The sequence below is a fragment of the Rhea pennata genome, chromosome 2, assembly GCF_028389875.1.
Source record: "Rhea pennata isolate bPtePen1 chromosome 2, bPtePen1.pri, whole genome shotgun sequence".
In the NCBI taxonomy this organism is placed as follows: Eukaryota; Metazoa; Chordata; class Aves; order Rheiformes; family Rheidae; genus Rhea; species Rhea pennata.
The window spans coordinates 87,838,824-87,853,988 of NC_084664.1; the positions used below are offsets into that span (position 1 = coordinate 87,838,824).

The window sequence follows — 15,165 nt, forward strand, 5'->3', positions numbered from 1 at the left end:
GATAACTAGAGTTTTAAAAGCGAAGTCTGTATTATATTTTTAAGGTAGCTTATGTAAGTGACTTTGAGAGGGAGAAGCTGCACAGCTATCTGACTTCTGAGGACTTAATGAACTTGGAATGCTAGAGTTTGCGGTCAACAGACAGTTGAGAGATGCATCTATGTGTGTTCTGACATCTATAGAATTTTTTAACTAATCTCATTCTTTTGCTTATTTAAAAAAATGTTTCTGATTTTGCAAGGATGTGCAGTTAAAATTTGGAAATGGCTAATGTTTCTAAATGGCTGTAAGTATTAGGAGATATCTAGACTTTCATCTTATTGTTTTTCAATATCTTATAAGAATCCATATCATTTCTAAATTTTTACTATGGTGTTTAAACTCTAGTTATCTTGTCCGTGAATATGTAGGATTTCATAGTTGACTTTGAAGGACTGACAGCTTCAATGAAGTCACCGTCATGATAAGATCAGCCAGTGTTGGAAAAAATTTTTGCTTCAAGGCTACAAAGTACCTATTTATGTTTAATTAAAAGCAGCTTCATTTGAGATTCCAATCAATTAATCCAGTTGACTTCACATTTTCCATTCTTTATTAACATGCCATGTTGCATCCATGAGTTTTACTGATAGTGAATGTACTCCAGTAGAGTTAGAAGAACCCACAGCCTATGTAATTGTTGTGTTATGTATGCAGAAAGTCACTTCTTGGAATTCTAGATCAATGTTAAATTACTTGAGAACATCTTAATGATTACTGTGCTGACCTGCTGTATAATATACTGCAATAGAACCTCACAAAAAAAAAAAAAAAAAAAAATGGGGGAGGGAGAGAGAAGGAGGAGAACTAAAGCTTATTTTTGGAGCAGTATAATGATAACGAGGCATGATAAAAATAAAGGTCGTGATAAACCTCAGGTTAAAGCTTAAGTATAGGTAGCAGGCTAGAGAGTTTTTTCAAAGCTTTTTTTGTTGTTGTTTCAAAAATGATTCCCCAAAAATTAGCATTGAGCGACATTGAAAGCTAGCAGATCCAAAACAATGAAACAAGTAGACTTATGTCAATCAGACATTCTTGAGATCTAGAATGTAGCATGGAGCTAGTAGTTGTGTCACTGTTCTTTGTCCCGGTTGTGGTTAATGTTAACAAGCGATAATAACATCTCCAGCCTCAGAATTTAAGCCAACTTTCAAATGTTAAAAAACAGATTGCAAAAGACTCTGGGCTGAAAATTGGGCTGAAAATTATGCGATCTTTTTCCAAGAGTGTTTTTCACTTTCCTCTGAAGTATCTGGTATTAGGTTTTGTTCAAGAAAAGAAAAACATAGGCAGTATACTAACCTAGTTGAAGAATTTAGTTCTGTTAAGAAGTCTGGTCTGTTGTTCCTGCATTCTCTTAAGCTGTTGGATGGATCTTCTCAGGGAGGGTTGCAGTGAATTTAAGTGGGAGTAGTGAACAGTGTCCAATTACCATCACTCTTTTGCTGTTACTGTAAGTACACAGCAAAAGAGATTCAAGAATCAAATGTTAGGTTTCTTCATAGAAACTATTAATATAGAAAAGTAGTGGAGTTTAGCAGAGTTATCATTTGAAGGTCGCCTGAATCTGATATTTGAGTGAGAAAAATCTTAATGTGCCCAAACGAAAATTTAAAAAAGTCATTTCTGTTGATATTTTAAGTTAACTTGTTTGCTGCACTTGCTTGCAGCTGCATTTTTTTCCAAGTTACATAAATTTCTATTGTACACTGAGGTTTTAGTAATGTGAACGGATACAGAAGTATGACAGGCAACTCTCATTGAATGTGAAGTATGTATGGAATGCTGCCTGATGATTTCTGTGGAGCAATGCAAAGTTCTCAGAATCCTTTTAAACAAGCTAAAGAAGAAGCGCATGCAGGAATCTCTTGTGATTTCTTACCTCCCTCCCCCCCCCCCCCCCCGGCTGCTGTGAAGAGGTTTTAGTGAAATATTGTAGGAGCTAGAAAAAGGCAACTAGTATCATGTGGTCAGCAAGTGACTTAGAAGCACTTTTTCTTTCAGCCATGCTTCAGAGTACTTGATTACATAAGCATGTGGTAGTCACATGACTGAGGTTTCTTGCATTTTTGCAAAAACACCCCCCTCATTATTGCTTATCAGCAGTAGAGTATCACAACTGCAGATTAAACTGTATTGTGAGGAAATTGGGAATTGTGTTATATTCCAAAATGTCCACACTACCCTTTTAGATGTGCAGCATCCATGTGTAGCCATCATCCTCCTTCACACAAAGCTCTGCTACATCCTCTCCAACTTAGAATCATAGAATCAGTAAGGTTGGAAGGGACCTCCAGAGATCATCTAGTCCAAACTCCCTGCTCAGCAGGGTCACCTAGAGCATGGGTGACAGGGTTGCAACCAGGCAGGCCTTGAAGATCTCCAGAGAAGGAGACTCCACCACCTCTCTGGGCAACCTGCTCCAGTGCTCCGTCACTCTCACAGGGAAGAAATTCCCCCTCACGGTCAGGCGAAACTTCCTGTGCTTCAATTTCTGCCCATTGCCTCTTGGTCCTGTCACATGGGACAACTGAAAAGAGTTTGTCCCCATCCCCTTGACACCCTCCCTTCAGGTACTTGTACACATTGATCAGATCCCCTCTCAGGCTTCTCTCCCCCAGGCTAAACAGGCCCATCTCTCGCAGCCGCTCCCCATAGGGCAGGTGCTCCAGCCCTCTGATCATCTTTGTAGCCCTATGCTGGACTCTCTCCACTAGCTCCATGTCTCTCTTGTCCTGGGGAGCCTAGAACTGGACCCAGTACTCGAGATGAGGCTTCCCCAGGGCTGAGTAGAGGGGCAGGATCACCTCCCTCGACCTGCTGGCAACAGTCTTCCCAATGCACCCCAGGAGACCATTGGCCTTCTTGGCCACAAGGGCACATTGCTGGCTCATGGTCAACCTGTCATCCACGAGCACTCCCAGGTCCTTCTCTGCAGAGCTGCTCTCCAGAAGGTCAGCCCCCAGCTTGTCCTGGTGCCGAGGGTTATTTTTCCCTAGGTGCAGGACTCTGCACTTGCCCTTGTTGAACCTCATGAGGTTCCTCTCCATCCAACTCTCCAGCCTGTCCAGGTCTCTCTGTATGGCAGCACAGCCCTCTGGTGTGTCAGCCACTCCTCCCAGCTTGGTATCATCAGCAAACTTGCTGAGGAGGCACTCTGTCCTCTCATCCAGGTCATTGATGAAGAAGTTGAACAGGATGGGACCCAGGACTGAGCCCTGGCAGACACCACTAGCCACAGGCCTCCAACTAGACTGCACACCACTGATGAGGACCCGTTGAGCTCTGCCTTTCAGCCAGTTCTCAATCCACCTCTCTGTCCACTCATCTGACTTCTTTTATGTCAGCTTCCGCCATTGGTTTATGTAGCAGTAGCTCGAGATCTGCTAGAGCATTTTGATACACCATTTTTCTAAAAGTAGTGGTATGAGTATTTACCTTGGCAGTTCCTGCTCTATGCTGTATTTCTCATGTTTTACAGGACCTTGATCTATGTAGTGGTACTTGCCCCTACACTTACTAGATTTAAATTCATTTCCACTTCCCCATCACCTTTTGTATAAGCAGGTACAGTACAAATGAGGCATTTAAATTTAAAAATAATGCTAACTGAAATGTCTCATCCCTGTTACCCAACCTTAAATGTTGTCCTGCTGAATCCTCTGTGTTGAAAGCCATAATTCAAATCTGAGGATAATAGATGAAGATTTTTTTTTTCTCATGTGGTTGATATTGTGCCCTTCAGATGCTGTGCTTGACAAATGCCCTTTGCTGAAAGGGTGCAATTTACACAGCTAGAAAGGCTTTTTAGTCTTAAAATCTGCCATTTGTTTTCTTGTTCATGGCTATAAAAGCTCAACATTCTCAAAATTTAAAATAGGTATAATGCAAGTCATAAGAAGGGGTTGGATCTTGTTACTTTTATGGTTTTAAGGAGATGCTTTTTTCCTAGTTATTTCCAAAACAAGTGTGTGTAGTTTTCCACTGAGTTGATTCTGACTATATTAATCTAATTTCTGAGCACAAAAATGTAAAATTGATTCTGCTTCTGTATGTCTAGTTTTGCTTGGGATTTTGCTGTTTCAGCTGTAGTGAAGTGTTTTGCCTGTGAAAGTCAATTGAGTCCTAGCGGAAGAAGCTGCATGGCAAGAGCAGATTGAATCTGCTATTGTGAGAACGGGGTGTTTTGATAATGATTCTGAATCCTGAATTGCAGAGAAAGTGACTCTATACAGGCTCTTGTTGTGACCAGTGTTCACCACATTTTTGATTTGTGTGAACACATAGCAAGACAGCACTGTCTCAGAACAGTTTGCTGTATCTCGGCTTAAATGGCACTCTAAATAAGATTGGAAGTTGGGAAGAAGACAATACCAGTTGTCCTGATGACTAGGTTTTTTGGTTGTCAGCTAGTCTTTGGTTGTTAGCTCAAAGCTCTTTTTGGTTTCCTTATGAAAATAAACAAAGATGTATGTGGTCTTGTTAGCTACTTCTCTAAACACTGAGGCAGTAGGAGGACATGTAAGTGAAAATGGCTTAAAGAAAGGTGCTTCTCTTTGTTCACATCTATCTATTCTGTCCTTCATAGGAAAACAAAGCTGCTGTCACTGAAAGATGGCAGAAACTGAATTTCCTTAAAAGAAGTAAAGGTTTGAAGATGCTTGTGTGTAACGCTGAAGGAAAGAGGAGCTACGTGCCCTTCAGAACTGCCTGAATGAAACCTGAGAGGAAGTGACAGTGAGCTCTGTCATGCTCTGAAGTTGGCTTTACTAATAGAGAGGCCAGCTAAACTTCCTCCAGATGTCAGTTCTTCTCACTCTCCTCCTCCTTTTCATCAACATTGATATTTATGAAATATTTTCAGTGGGAGATGCACTCTATCATTCAAGACCTTGTTAGCTGAGAACTTTGACAATTCTGTTCTAGTTGCCAAATGAGTAGAGCTAGGTCCACAAGAATCTTCTAATTAGATAAGGCAAGCCTTCTTTCTGATGGCTATGGTCAATGAGTGAATAATTTAAACTTTGGATAACGTCTGTGTTGGGATGATTTGGAATGTTATGACTGATGGCTTTGAAGAGAGACTAGTGTGCATAGGGGTGTAGCTACACGAAGAAATAACGGGGTAAGGCAGTGTGAAATAAGCGTGCAATTATGAGCAAGTAACAGTAAACTAGTATCCGCTCAGAATAGGTAGGCACAAAGGAAGCTATCACTGAGTAGCGTAGTGATCCATGTGCATCCTAGTTTACCTCAAAGTCACTGATCTGTCTTAGGATGTGATATGCAGTGAGGAATCCAGCTGCAACAGTTTTGGCTTTCTGCTGTGTTCCTGCACCAGGGGTTACTGTTAAATTTCCATGGTTGGCAAGACAGAATTGAACATCCATTCATGGGCACCTAGTCTAGTTATGTTTGAGTTCATAGCCTTCAGCAAAGGGCATACTTGCACATGACCAAACCAGCTAAGGCACCTATGGACGTTCAATTCTGCCTTCCCCACCATGGAAAAGTTTGGTTGAAAGTTCCAGCAAAACAAGCATATTTTGTACTGAGGCAGCACATGTTCCCTTCTGCCAGCTTTTGTGTCAGGGGAAAGGTGGATCTTCTTTGTGAAGAGAAGAAGGGAGAGAGCAATAAGGTTAGCTGGAACTTGGCATATCAGAACCAAGCATTGGAAGCTTTTTAAGCTCCACTGTGTGTAAATTCAGTCATGGCTAAAGTATATTGAGTTAGCTTTTCTTCCTCTGAGAATTATCTTTCTCTTGGTTGAAGACATGACCTGTAGATCTTGTTCTGCTGGGAGAGCACTTGATGGAAATTTTATACAAGATTCATTGCCTGATATTAAAAGGTTTGTCTAATGTTTACAGACAAGCCCTGATAATTTAGGCAGTTATATCAACTGTTGACAGCTGTTCTGTGTGCAAAGCCCATGATCTTGATTGGTTTAAAGAAGTTTTGGAATAAGGTCTGACATATTTGTGTATATGCGTATATAGGTATTGTAAAGAATTTCACTATTTAAAATGCCACATCAGAAGTCTTTCTTATCCAGTATAGGGAGATAAGTCATAAACTTTCTTGTATTATGCTGTTGTATGTTCAAAGTCGTAACTGTTTACCTTAAATGTGTTATTTGTATTTGGTTTTCTAATATATTTTAAAAATGCAGAGATAAAACAGGTTTGAGAAACTGAATTGGATCCTCCTCTGGCATGGGGTCAAACTTTGAGTGACTTCAGTGAAGTGTTTCACAAGCCTTGTATTTTTGTTAGGATGCACATGCCTGAGACATGGCACAAAGTAAGTATTTGAGTTTGTTGGACAAATAGTTAAAACTTTTTTCTTAAAACCACTTTTTTTTTTTTTTAAGAGACCGAGATTAAAAAGCCTTTGAGAAATACTGAACTCTTTCCCTCTGTGCAGCACATGGGAGAGGCAATTTACTTCCTCCCTTCCTGCAGTGTAACACTGCATGATGGTGATGCATCTGATAGCTTTGCTTTTGAATTGGAGGAAATACTTGTACATAGAAACTCACAGAATAAGAATTTCTTATTTATAACAAGTACTCTCTGATATTGGGGGAAAGAGACTTATGAACTGTCAGACTCTTTAGAAAGGTATCTGTTTGGATGTTGTCACTTGACAGGACAGTCAAAGAAAGAAAAATGATGGCAAAATATTCTAGTCTGTTTCTGATCTAATTCTTTATAGAATACGCTTGGACGTGTTGTTAAAAATTGAAGAATTTACTCTTGTCCTAAGATAAATGAAGAAACCAAGGAAAGGGGAACGTACTAGTACTTGAAATATTGAGCAAAATGGGAGAAAGCAATGCTTGAGGACTAAGATGGGCACCATCTTACTCTTTAAATAGTTTCTCATCAAAGACAACCTGTTAGGGACTGGATTGATATAAGATAATTCTGCTTAATGACAGAGAACATAGAGAGCTACCTCGTTGTGGGGAATGGAAAACTCCTTGTATGCAAGTCATATGATACACTTTGAGAAAGGCAGGGCAGCAGCACTGAGCATATGAAGTTAACTTGATTCCATTGCTGCTTTCTGATCTCTGCCAGAGCCTGCTGGGGTCTGGAGCAGAGGGAGTGACTCTGCGCCCTGCTCCTCACTTAGCCCTTTTGTTTTGGGAGGCTCTGTTGTCTCAAGCGCTCTGCAGCACACACACAGGAAGCCAGCCTGGGTTTGATGCTATGCCCAAGCTAATATACCCCCTGGACAGCAGTGTTCCCTGCAGCAACATTCAAAGAGCTTTCTGCAGGGCCAGCTTCATTCTTTCACTGTATTAATTTGGCTGCTGCCTGAGACTATCTATACAGTACCCCCCCCCCACCCACACACAAAGCAGTATATTTGTTGTTGGTATGGCCCTTTATGAAGTCAGATCAGGTATAGCTGTATCTATATCTTAACCCAATTCAGTTACTTGTGAGTGGCTTATTTCCGTGCTAGGGTGCAAGATCTATCTAGTTTCTATTTATTTCTTCCTTCTTATGAGCTTCTGCCATGTTTCAGGAGGACATTCCCCTCCATAAATACTCCCTCATGGGGATTAGTATTAAATCTCTTTATTGCACTGTATCTACAATTTTTTTTTCTTATAGCGATTGGCTTAATTTTTTGTTCTCGGCCAGCAAACATAGGTTTGTTTTCACCAAGCAGTTTTAAATTTCATATAAGTTCCATGAATTTTCATTGCTAGTTAATAATGTGAAGAAGAAAAATATATTGATCATCTGTTCTCAGTCTAGTTCGGATTTCCTCTCATGGACTAGTGTTATCTGATCACTTTAAAAACCTGTTGAAGAATTCTCGATAACTTGTAAGCTCTAGCAGCTCAAAAATTTAAATCTATTCTAATAGCTTTACTTATCTTGATTTCCTTCTCATTTTATGATAGTTTGAGAACTTCATTTCGGCACACACCAACTTTGAAAATTCAGCTAGTCTCATAGTAGGTGAGAACTTCTGGAACAGGGCAGGATAGCTGCCTGCAGTTACGAAACAAGGTTAATAAGCCAGGTGCTTATAACATAGTGCAGAATAGTATAAATTAGAATAAGTGTCCTAGTTTTGTAGCAGTGTAACCACAGCAGTGTGTTATATGTTGATGTGGTTTAAGTTCCCTTTGCAGGTTCAAAGTGGTTTAAAATTTTGATGAATAAGTGTTTCTTTTCTGTAGGGCTTATGCTAGATCAGATATCTGCTGTTGTGGATCAAGTTTGCGTTGCTAGCTGATCCAGCAGGGGTAAGCTTGGAACAAGTGGAAGGATAGCAGAAATTTTAAAGGCAATGGCCATATTGAGACTTAAATAATGTTGCTCAACAGTTTTCTTGTGAAATTTGGTCAAACTTATAGGAGGGGAACTTGCAGTATCATATGAGGTGAATTTCTTTTTAAATAGTTTAATTCATTTATTCATATGTACTGCATGATATATTTATTCCAGTTGCTACATAATGCAGCCGTAGATTCAAGCTCTGAATTGATAAAATCATTTTTGAGGCATTAACGGTGTTTTCCCCCTTAATCAATGTAAAAGGGAGTCCATTAAATCTCTTTAGGTTTTTAATCTTGTTCCACATTTGTGAATATTATCTAGCTTGTCTGTTGGTTTATTCACATACACACTTGTGCAGTTCAGCACCAGTGAGGATTTTGAGCATGTGCAAGTAATATAACAGAAAGTCCCTGTCCTCAGTTTCCTCAGATCCTGCCATTTCTGCCTATGGAGGATAGTGGAAGATGATGGTTATTCAAGAATATAGACCAGTATTTCTAAAAGAGAACAGGCCATCTGTTCCATGGTTGTAAGGGTTAGGTTATTGTAAGTCTTGAGTGTTAAAGAATGGTAAAATACCTAGTTGGCTGACTTCTCTAACAGAAACAGATCTAAAATATATTTTTGTATACTTGCATTTCCTTAGGCCTTAAAAGAGTTGTGATAGCTAGTTCAAGTTATTGTACCTATAGCACAGAGGAGAAAAGGTGGGGGGGAAGTATCAAATCTGATTAGTTTCTAAGGAAACTTGTCAACTAAAATTTCTTATCAGAGTATTTACTGGTTTGCCTTTATCTCTTTCCAAAAATTAAAAATTAGATGGGATGTCCAAAAGCTAAAGGTAATCTGTAAAATGTGTTGTACAGTTTGCCTTTTCAGATGTTCAGTATACGGAGTTTTTTCAACTTTTTGATTTGCAGATCCCTTAAGAAATCATGACTTAGTCTTTCTTTTGATGGAAAATTTGACTTAAGAGGTTTCTTCAACTAAAAAAGGCTGTATGTATTTATTAGGAGTAGGGAGTATTTAACTTAGAGTAATTTACAGTGTAGTCCTATAGACAGTTGGAGTAGCCAAATTTTGCAGCAGAAGCTTCTGCGTATTTTCTAAAACTAAATGGAACTTCACTGTTATCTTAAAGTTTGCCTTAGTAATTGGATCTTAGATTGAAAACCATTATGGTAGAGGATATTTTTAGATTTTCACTTCTCATGAATCTGAAAGAATATCTCAGAACTATACAGTTGTGATTGTACACTTCAAAACTAACTTGAATTAGATTTTTTTGACACTTACAATTCTAACTATTTTCACTGTGTGGTATCTCATGAAATTGGACTCTAATTTGTTGCCATCCACGAAGGTATACCTATTAGAATTAACGTGCTTTTTAACAGCTAAACCTCAACAATTGCCCATTGTGATTACTCATCATGTTCTACAAAGTAAATTTTCTATGATTAGGTCAAGAATGAAGAACAAATTAAGATGATAATGGATAATTTTTGATGACTTGTTCATTTACACAGCTTTCAATATCTGATTTTTTTTTAATTCAAGACATGCTAGAAGACACTAACTCAAACTGATTTGTAAACATAATTGTGCCTGAGACTGAAATGAGAAATCTTGGTAAGATTTCTCCTTAGTGAAATCTTACTTAGTGAAAATTTACCTTAGTGAAGAGGTAGTGCTATTATCAAATAAAATTACTTCTACTAGATCAAGTTGCTTATGTAATAATTATATCACTAATGTTAAAGCATTTTAACCTTCTCTGAAGTAAAAACTTGTGTCTGATTCATGCCTCTGGAAGCAGAGTTTCTAGAGCTCTGCTTGCATAAGTATTCAAAATTCTCTATTTAAATATTTTGTTATAGTCAGTAGCATGAAGAATGTTTCATGGCGTTTTTTACAAGTCTGTGATACATTGTGTGTTTGTATTTGGTAAAGCTACAATAACTGACAAGTAGAACTGTATTAAACAATCATGTATTATTTCTTCAAAGACTATTTTTTCTTTTCTACTTTTTATTTTATTTAAAAATAGTAGTTTTCCTTTCTTATCCAAATAATGAGATATTGGGATTGATCTCTGAAGAGTTTGGATGATGGTTTCATACTAGCATGTCTACTTACAGTTATTTTTCCCTGGATAAAACCCACACAATATACATAGTCCGACTTAAAATGGAAAGGACTTTGTCCTAGTATATTAAATATCCCAGGGAAAAGCTACCTTTGATCTTTATTGGGAGGAATTTCCTCTGCACTGCCTATTGTTCTGTGTGTATGCTAATCAAAAATAATCTTCTAGTAGCTAGTTATTACTCTGATCAGTTTAAATTGTGGTAACAGTCTTGTTGCAGGTTACAAATACTCTTCTATGTAAGTGAACATTTATGCTTGTAGATGCAAAGTATATTTGCCTTTTAAAAATATAATACCATTATTACTACTTCTTGAATTTCAAGGAACGAAAATGGACTTCCTGGTCTTCATGTGCTCTATTTGGTTAATTGTTAGTATTTGCTAGTATGATTTCTATCATCTTATAGAAAATACGGCAGTTTATCGGCTATTTTACCAACAAGTGTTTTTTTTTTTTTTCATTTTTAAATAATAGATTCCGGGAGATTTGTCTTATTGATGTTTCTTGAGCATTTCCATCAGGAAGTAGAGTTGCTTGGTTTTTCTATGCTAAAATATTCTATCAGCTAAAAACTAATTTGCTATAATACTCATGTAAAGATCACTTAATATATTCATGTAAAGGATTGTAATTTTTCTGTTTAATTCATGTATTGTGAAATGCTGATTAATGTGAACCTTGTAAGTGTCCATTGAGGTAAGCTGATAAAAAGTAACTATTTTTATCATAATGCCAAATGAAGCTTACTTTTTAGCCTGTATGCTGGTGGAAAGGACTGTAGCACTTTGTTTTGAGGGTATGTTGCATTTTGTTCCTTATATGGTTATACTTAACTTTCAGTGAAAGAGCAAGATAATTATGATAAGAGAACATAAACTGTGAGCAGAAATCTTCATGTAATGCGGTTGACCATTCTGGGAATAAGAAGGAGATTAAAATTCTCTTCCTCTAAAATGAAGCAATATGTTAAAAGATTGTATGTGTTCATGGGCAAACCTGATGACAAACCTGATTTGTACCTTTGCAGATGTAATTAAAGCAATTGCATTTGTATTTTATTATTGTATTATTATATGATTGAAAATTATAATCATTAATATACAGCATTAGCTACATTTTTATATTTTAAAATTGTATTTGATTAATGGATTAAAAGTTTTCTTAGCTTTGAGTATCGAATATAATTCTAGGCTTTTTGGTTTTTGTTTTCCACTGGCTGAGATGAGAGACGGGAACTGCATGCAGGCTCACCTTTACTATCTTGTCTGTCTCCCAGCATTTTATTAGCATGAGGAGATATGAAGAGCCTAAGCCTGTTCTATTTGTCTTTTCTGTGCACCTGTGGCACTGGTCTTTGCCTTATCATGGTAGGTGAGAACCTTACTGGAGTTTTTTCTTCCTGCTTGTCAAAGCTTCTCTTGTTATGCTGTTCTGATATTTCTGAAATGTTAAACCATCAATAATTATTTTCCATTATGCCTATTCACTGGGAATGCTTTTAGCAAAAAGGAATTACTGACTAAAAAGAAAGGTGTTTTATTTCAGCATACCAAAATAGGAAGTGTTAAAAAAAAAATCCATATGCAGGAGACTGTTCATAACAATGTATATCATGACAGCAAAATGTCTTCCTATTACAATGTCAGCTCAATCTTTTTCTAGAACAGGAACAATTCAGCTAAAGCATACTTCTCCTTTTCAGCAGTTTTCCCCTGCAGGATTTGGTTTTGATTAATCTTTGCCAAATAACTTAAACCTAGATTTTTATCTTCTATTAAAGAAACTAGAGACATAATTTGTTTTCCTAACAAATTTGACTTTTTTTTTCGGCTGGAAAAGTAATTCTCTTTCTGAATGCTTTAGTTAAAATACTTCAGCTCAGTATACTGGAGTAGAGCTGTTTGATGGTGTTCCACATTCCCCAGGTGAGCTGCACAGGCTGAGCTCAGCACTTCCCTTGCTGCTTGCTCTCCCTGCTAGTTTTCCGCTGAATGAAGCCAGTGTGTTGCCTGCAGGGACATACCCTTTTCACCCCTTTGTTGTGCAAATACATCCCTTAGAGAAGCACAATATTTGAGGTTGTAAAGTGTTATTCCATTATTTTTTGGAAGACGGACTTATTCTTAGGAGGTAAGCCTCCACTACTGACTGCCTCCAGATAAAGCGTAGGGAAGGACGGGATGTGCGTGGTTAGCCGCCTCTTGTGTTACACGTGTGAGGAGTTGGGGCAGTCATACCCTTGTTCAGCTTTGGGCGTTCTTCAGCGCGGCTCTGCCAGGTGGCAGGTGGGTGCCATGACTCTGCTGATGGTATCACATCCTGCATGCTTGCCAGCCCTGGGGTTTCCACTCGCCCGCCTGGACAGTATTTTCAGTTAACTATCTCACATGCCTTTTTTTTCTCCCCTTGTTATCCCAGATAATCTCATGGACTGATAGGTTAGAGACCTCTATCAGAAATCCATCTTTACTTGCTATTATGTGCTGTTTATATTTTCTGTAGAAGTCAGTTCTATTACCTCAGAAACTCCAATACATTGTAAAATAACTCCTCCAAAATTCATCTGACCTAGTGTGAGCAGTGAGCTAGTATATCTAGGTCAGTAGTGCTGCTGTGGCATTTAATGGAAAGTACAGATCCAGTTGCTGCCCAGTATTCCTTAAGCCTTGGCGCAGGAGCAGCTGTGCCTCGGGGCAGAGACTTGCGCAAGGTTCCTGTGGCACTGCCAGCTTTACAGTGCAAGTGCAAGAGGGGGAGCTATGCTTGGACCTCACCCAGCTTGGCTGTGCTCAAGCCTTTCTAGGCTGGCAGCAGAAGTAAACAGCTGTACCCATAATGAAGGGAGAGGAAAGGGAGCAGCTCTTGCATCTCTTCCTTTTCTGCTACTTGAAAGCTCTGTTTCAGCAGGGAGCTGTGGCAGTGCCACATCAGCAGGGACTGGGCTTTCCGCATAGCTGGGACTTGGCAAGGTGAAGCTTCAACACTGATGGTTCACTGATGCCTGTGAAGCCAGTTTGCCTAGGATGCATCTCAGCCAAAGTGATTCAGCACTGTTGTCCTCTTACTTTAACAATACAAAATCACTGCTTTGTCTGCACCTTGTACTTTAAATGCAACATAGTATAGCAAAGTAGTGGTGTAATGTGTTTTGTTATGTTATTCAAGCTATACATTTATTTAGCTGTAAATAGCCAACTCGAAGTTCTGCAACATGTATAGTCTGCTATTGATTCTTTTCCTTAAGCATTCATCTGGCTAGTCTACCCAGTTCTCAGTGAAGATGTAGATTCTACTTCTTCCAGGTGCAGTATGATACCTAAGGTTTAAAATGAAAACAGTCTTTATCTCCAGTTTGAATAGGGTGAAGATGATGATTTCAGCACCCAAACTGACTTGGTTTAGTCATGACAGCACTAAGCTTAACATGGGCTAATTTATCTTTCCAAGAAGAAAGGTGAGCTACGTGTGAGGGAGACCAGTTGATTAGGTATGTCGGACCAAGCATGTTGTGAGGAGGATAGTGAGAAGACCTGCGGCAGGTATTTTTGAGACAGGAAGGGGGATCAGGAAAAGGAATTAATGGTAGAAGGAACCAGCCGTGACATGAACTAATGCTTCTTGGCACATCAGATGGTTTTTCAACAAGTTTCTGGCTGCTTTGGCAAATATGCTTGTGTGTATTATGACTGGAGTATTTATTTTATCAGTTGGGGGAGGGCTTTGCCTTTAAGACATACTGCTAGTTACGTGGAAGCACATTTGTTGCATACAACTTTGGGTACTTCAGTAATGATGGTGAGGTTGACTTGACCTGAAAAATTAGTTGTTCTGATGTTACCTGCCTTGCAAGAGAAATTAGAAGTTGCACTTTGAACACGCAAGAGTGCAAGAGGAGAAAGAATTGTGTTCCTACTTTTGCCACAATGAAGCTATATAAGACTGAGTCACTTAAAAAAAAAAAAAAAAAAAAAGTGTTGGTTCATTGGTATTTCTATTTGTATGTTCTCAGTTTATGTTTAACTTTAGACTGGAATCTGATTTCAAAAAATTATTTGAGGAAACTTCCACCTACGAGTGAAATAATTTGGAGCAGGGCTTAGCATTATGCTGAACAAAGTGCAAGGTGTTCTGAAAAGTCAGATCTGAAGACTTTAACGCTGTGTATTCAAAGTTTATGTTTACTTTTGAACTTAATCACTCTAACTGTGGTTCCCGATGTGTGAAACCAGGAAACCTGGATCGCAACTATCCATTTTGTAGAGGTTCTGTAAAAAGAAGAGTTCTTACTGTGCTGCTAAGCGCTGTAGAACAGCCTATAGGGAATTACTGTATGCGTCTTCAAAGTAGTGCAATAAATAAGACCAGAACCTGCAAATAAACAGCGAGATTTTAACCTAAGTACTAAACGGAGACTCATTCAGGAATAATAACCTGTTTCTTTGTCTGTTTGACAAAGCATACTCAGAGGAAAAGTTTAGGTGGCTAAAGACTATCATAGTATTGAGATACATAGATATCTGTATCAACCAGACGAACTAGGGTTGCTGGACACTTTAGTTCTGGTACTGTAGAACTTAGCTTGAGTTGGCAAGTTTTGTATTCTCTAAAGCTTTTCAAGTAGGTATAGATGCTTTAATTAATCTGAATCCAAATGTTCGTGTTTCC

General features: G+C 38.5%; 1 protein-coding gene across 3 annotated transcripts in view; it reads left to right on the plus strand.

Annotated features, from left to right (window-relative positions):
- Positions 1–15,165, plus strand: part of RELCH (RAB11 binding and LisH domain, coiled-coil and HEAT repeat containing) — an 80,697-nt gene that overhangs the window by 1,292 nt on the left and 64,240 nt on the right. The gene's annotated exons all lie outside the window — the stretch shown is intronic.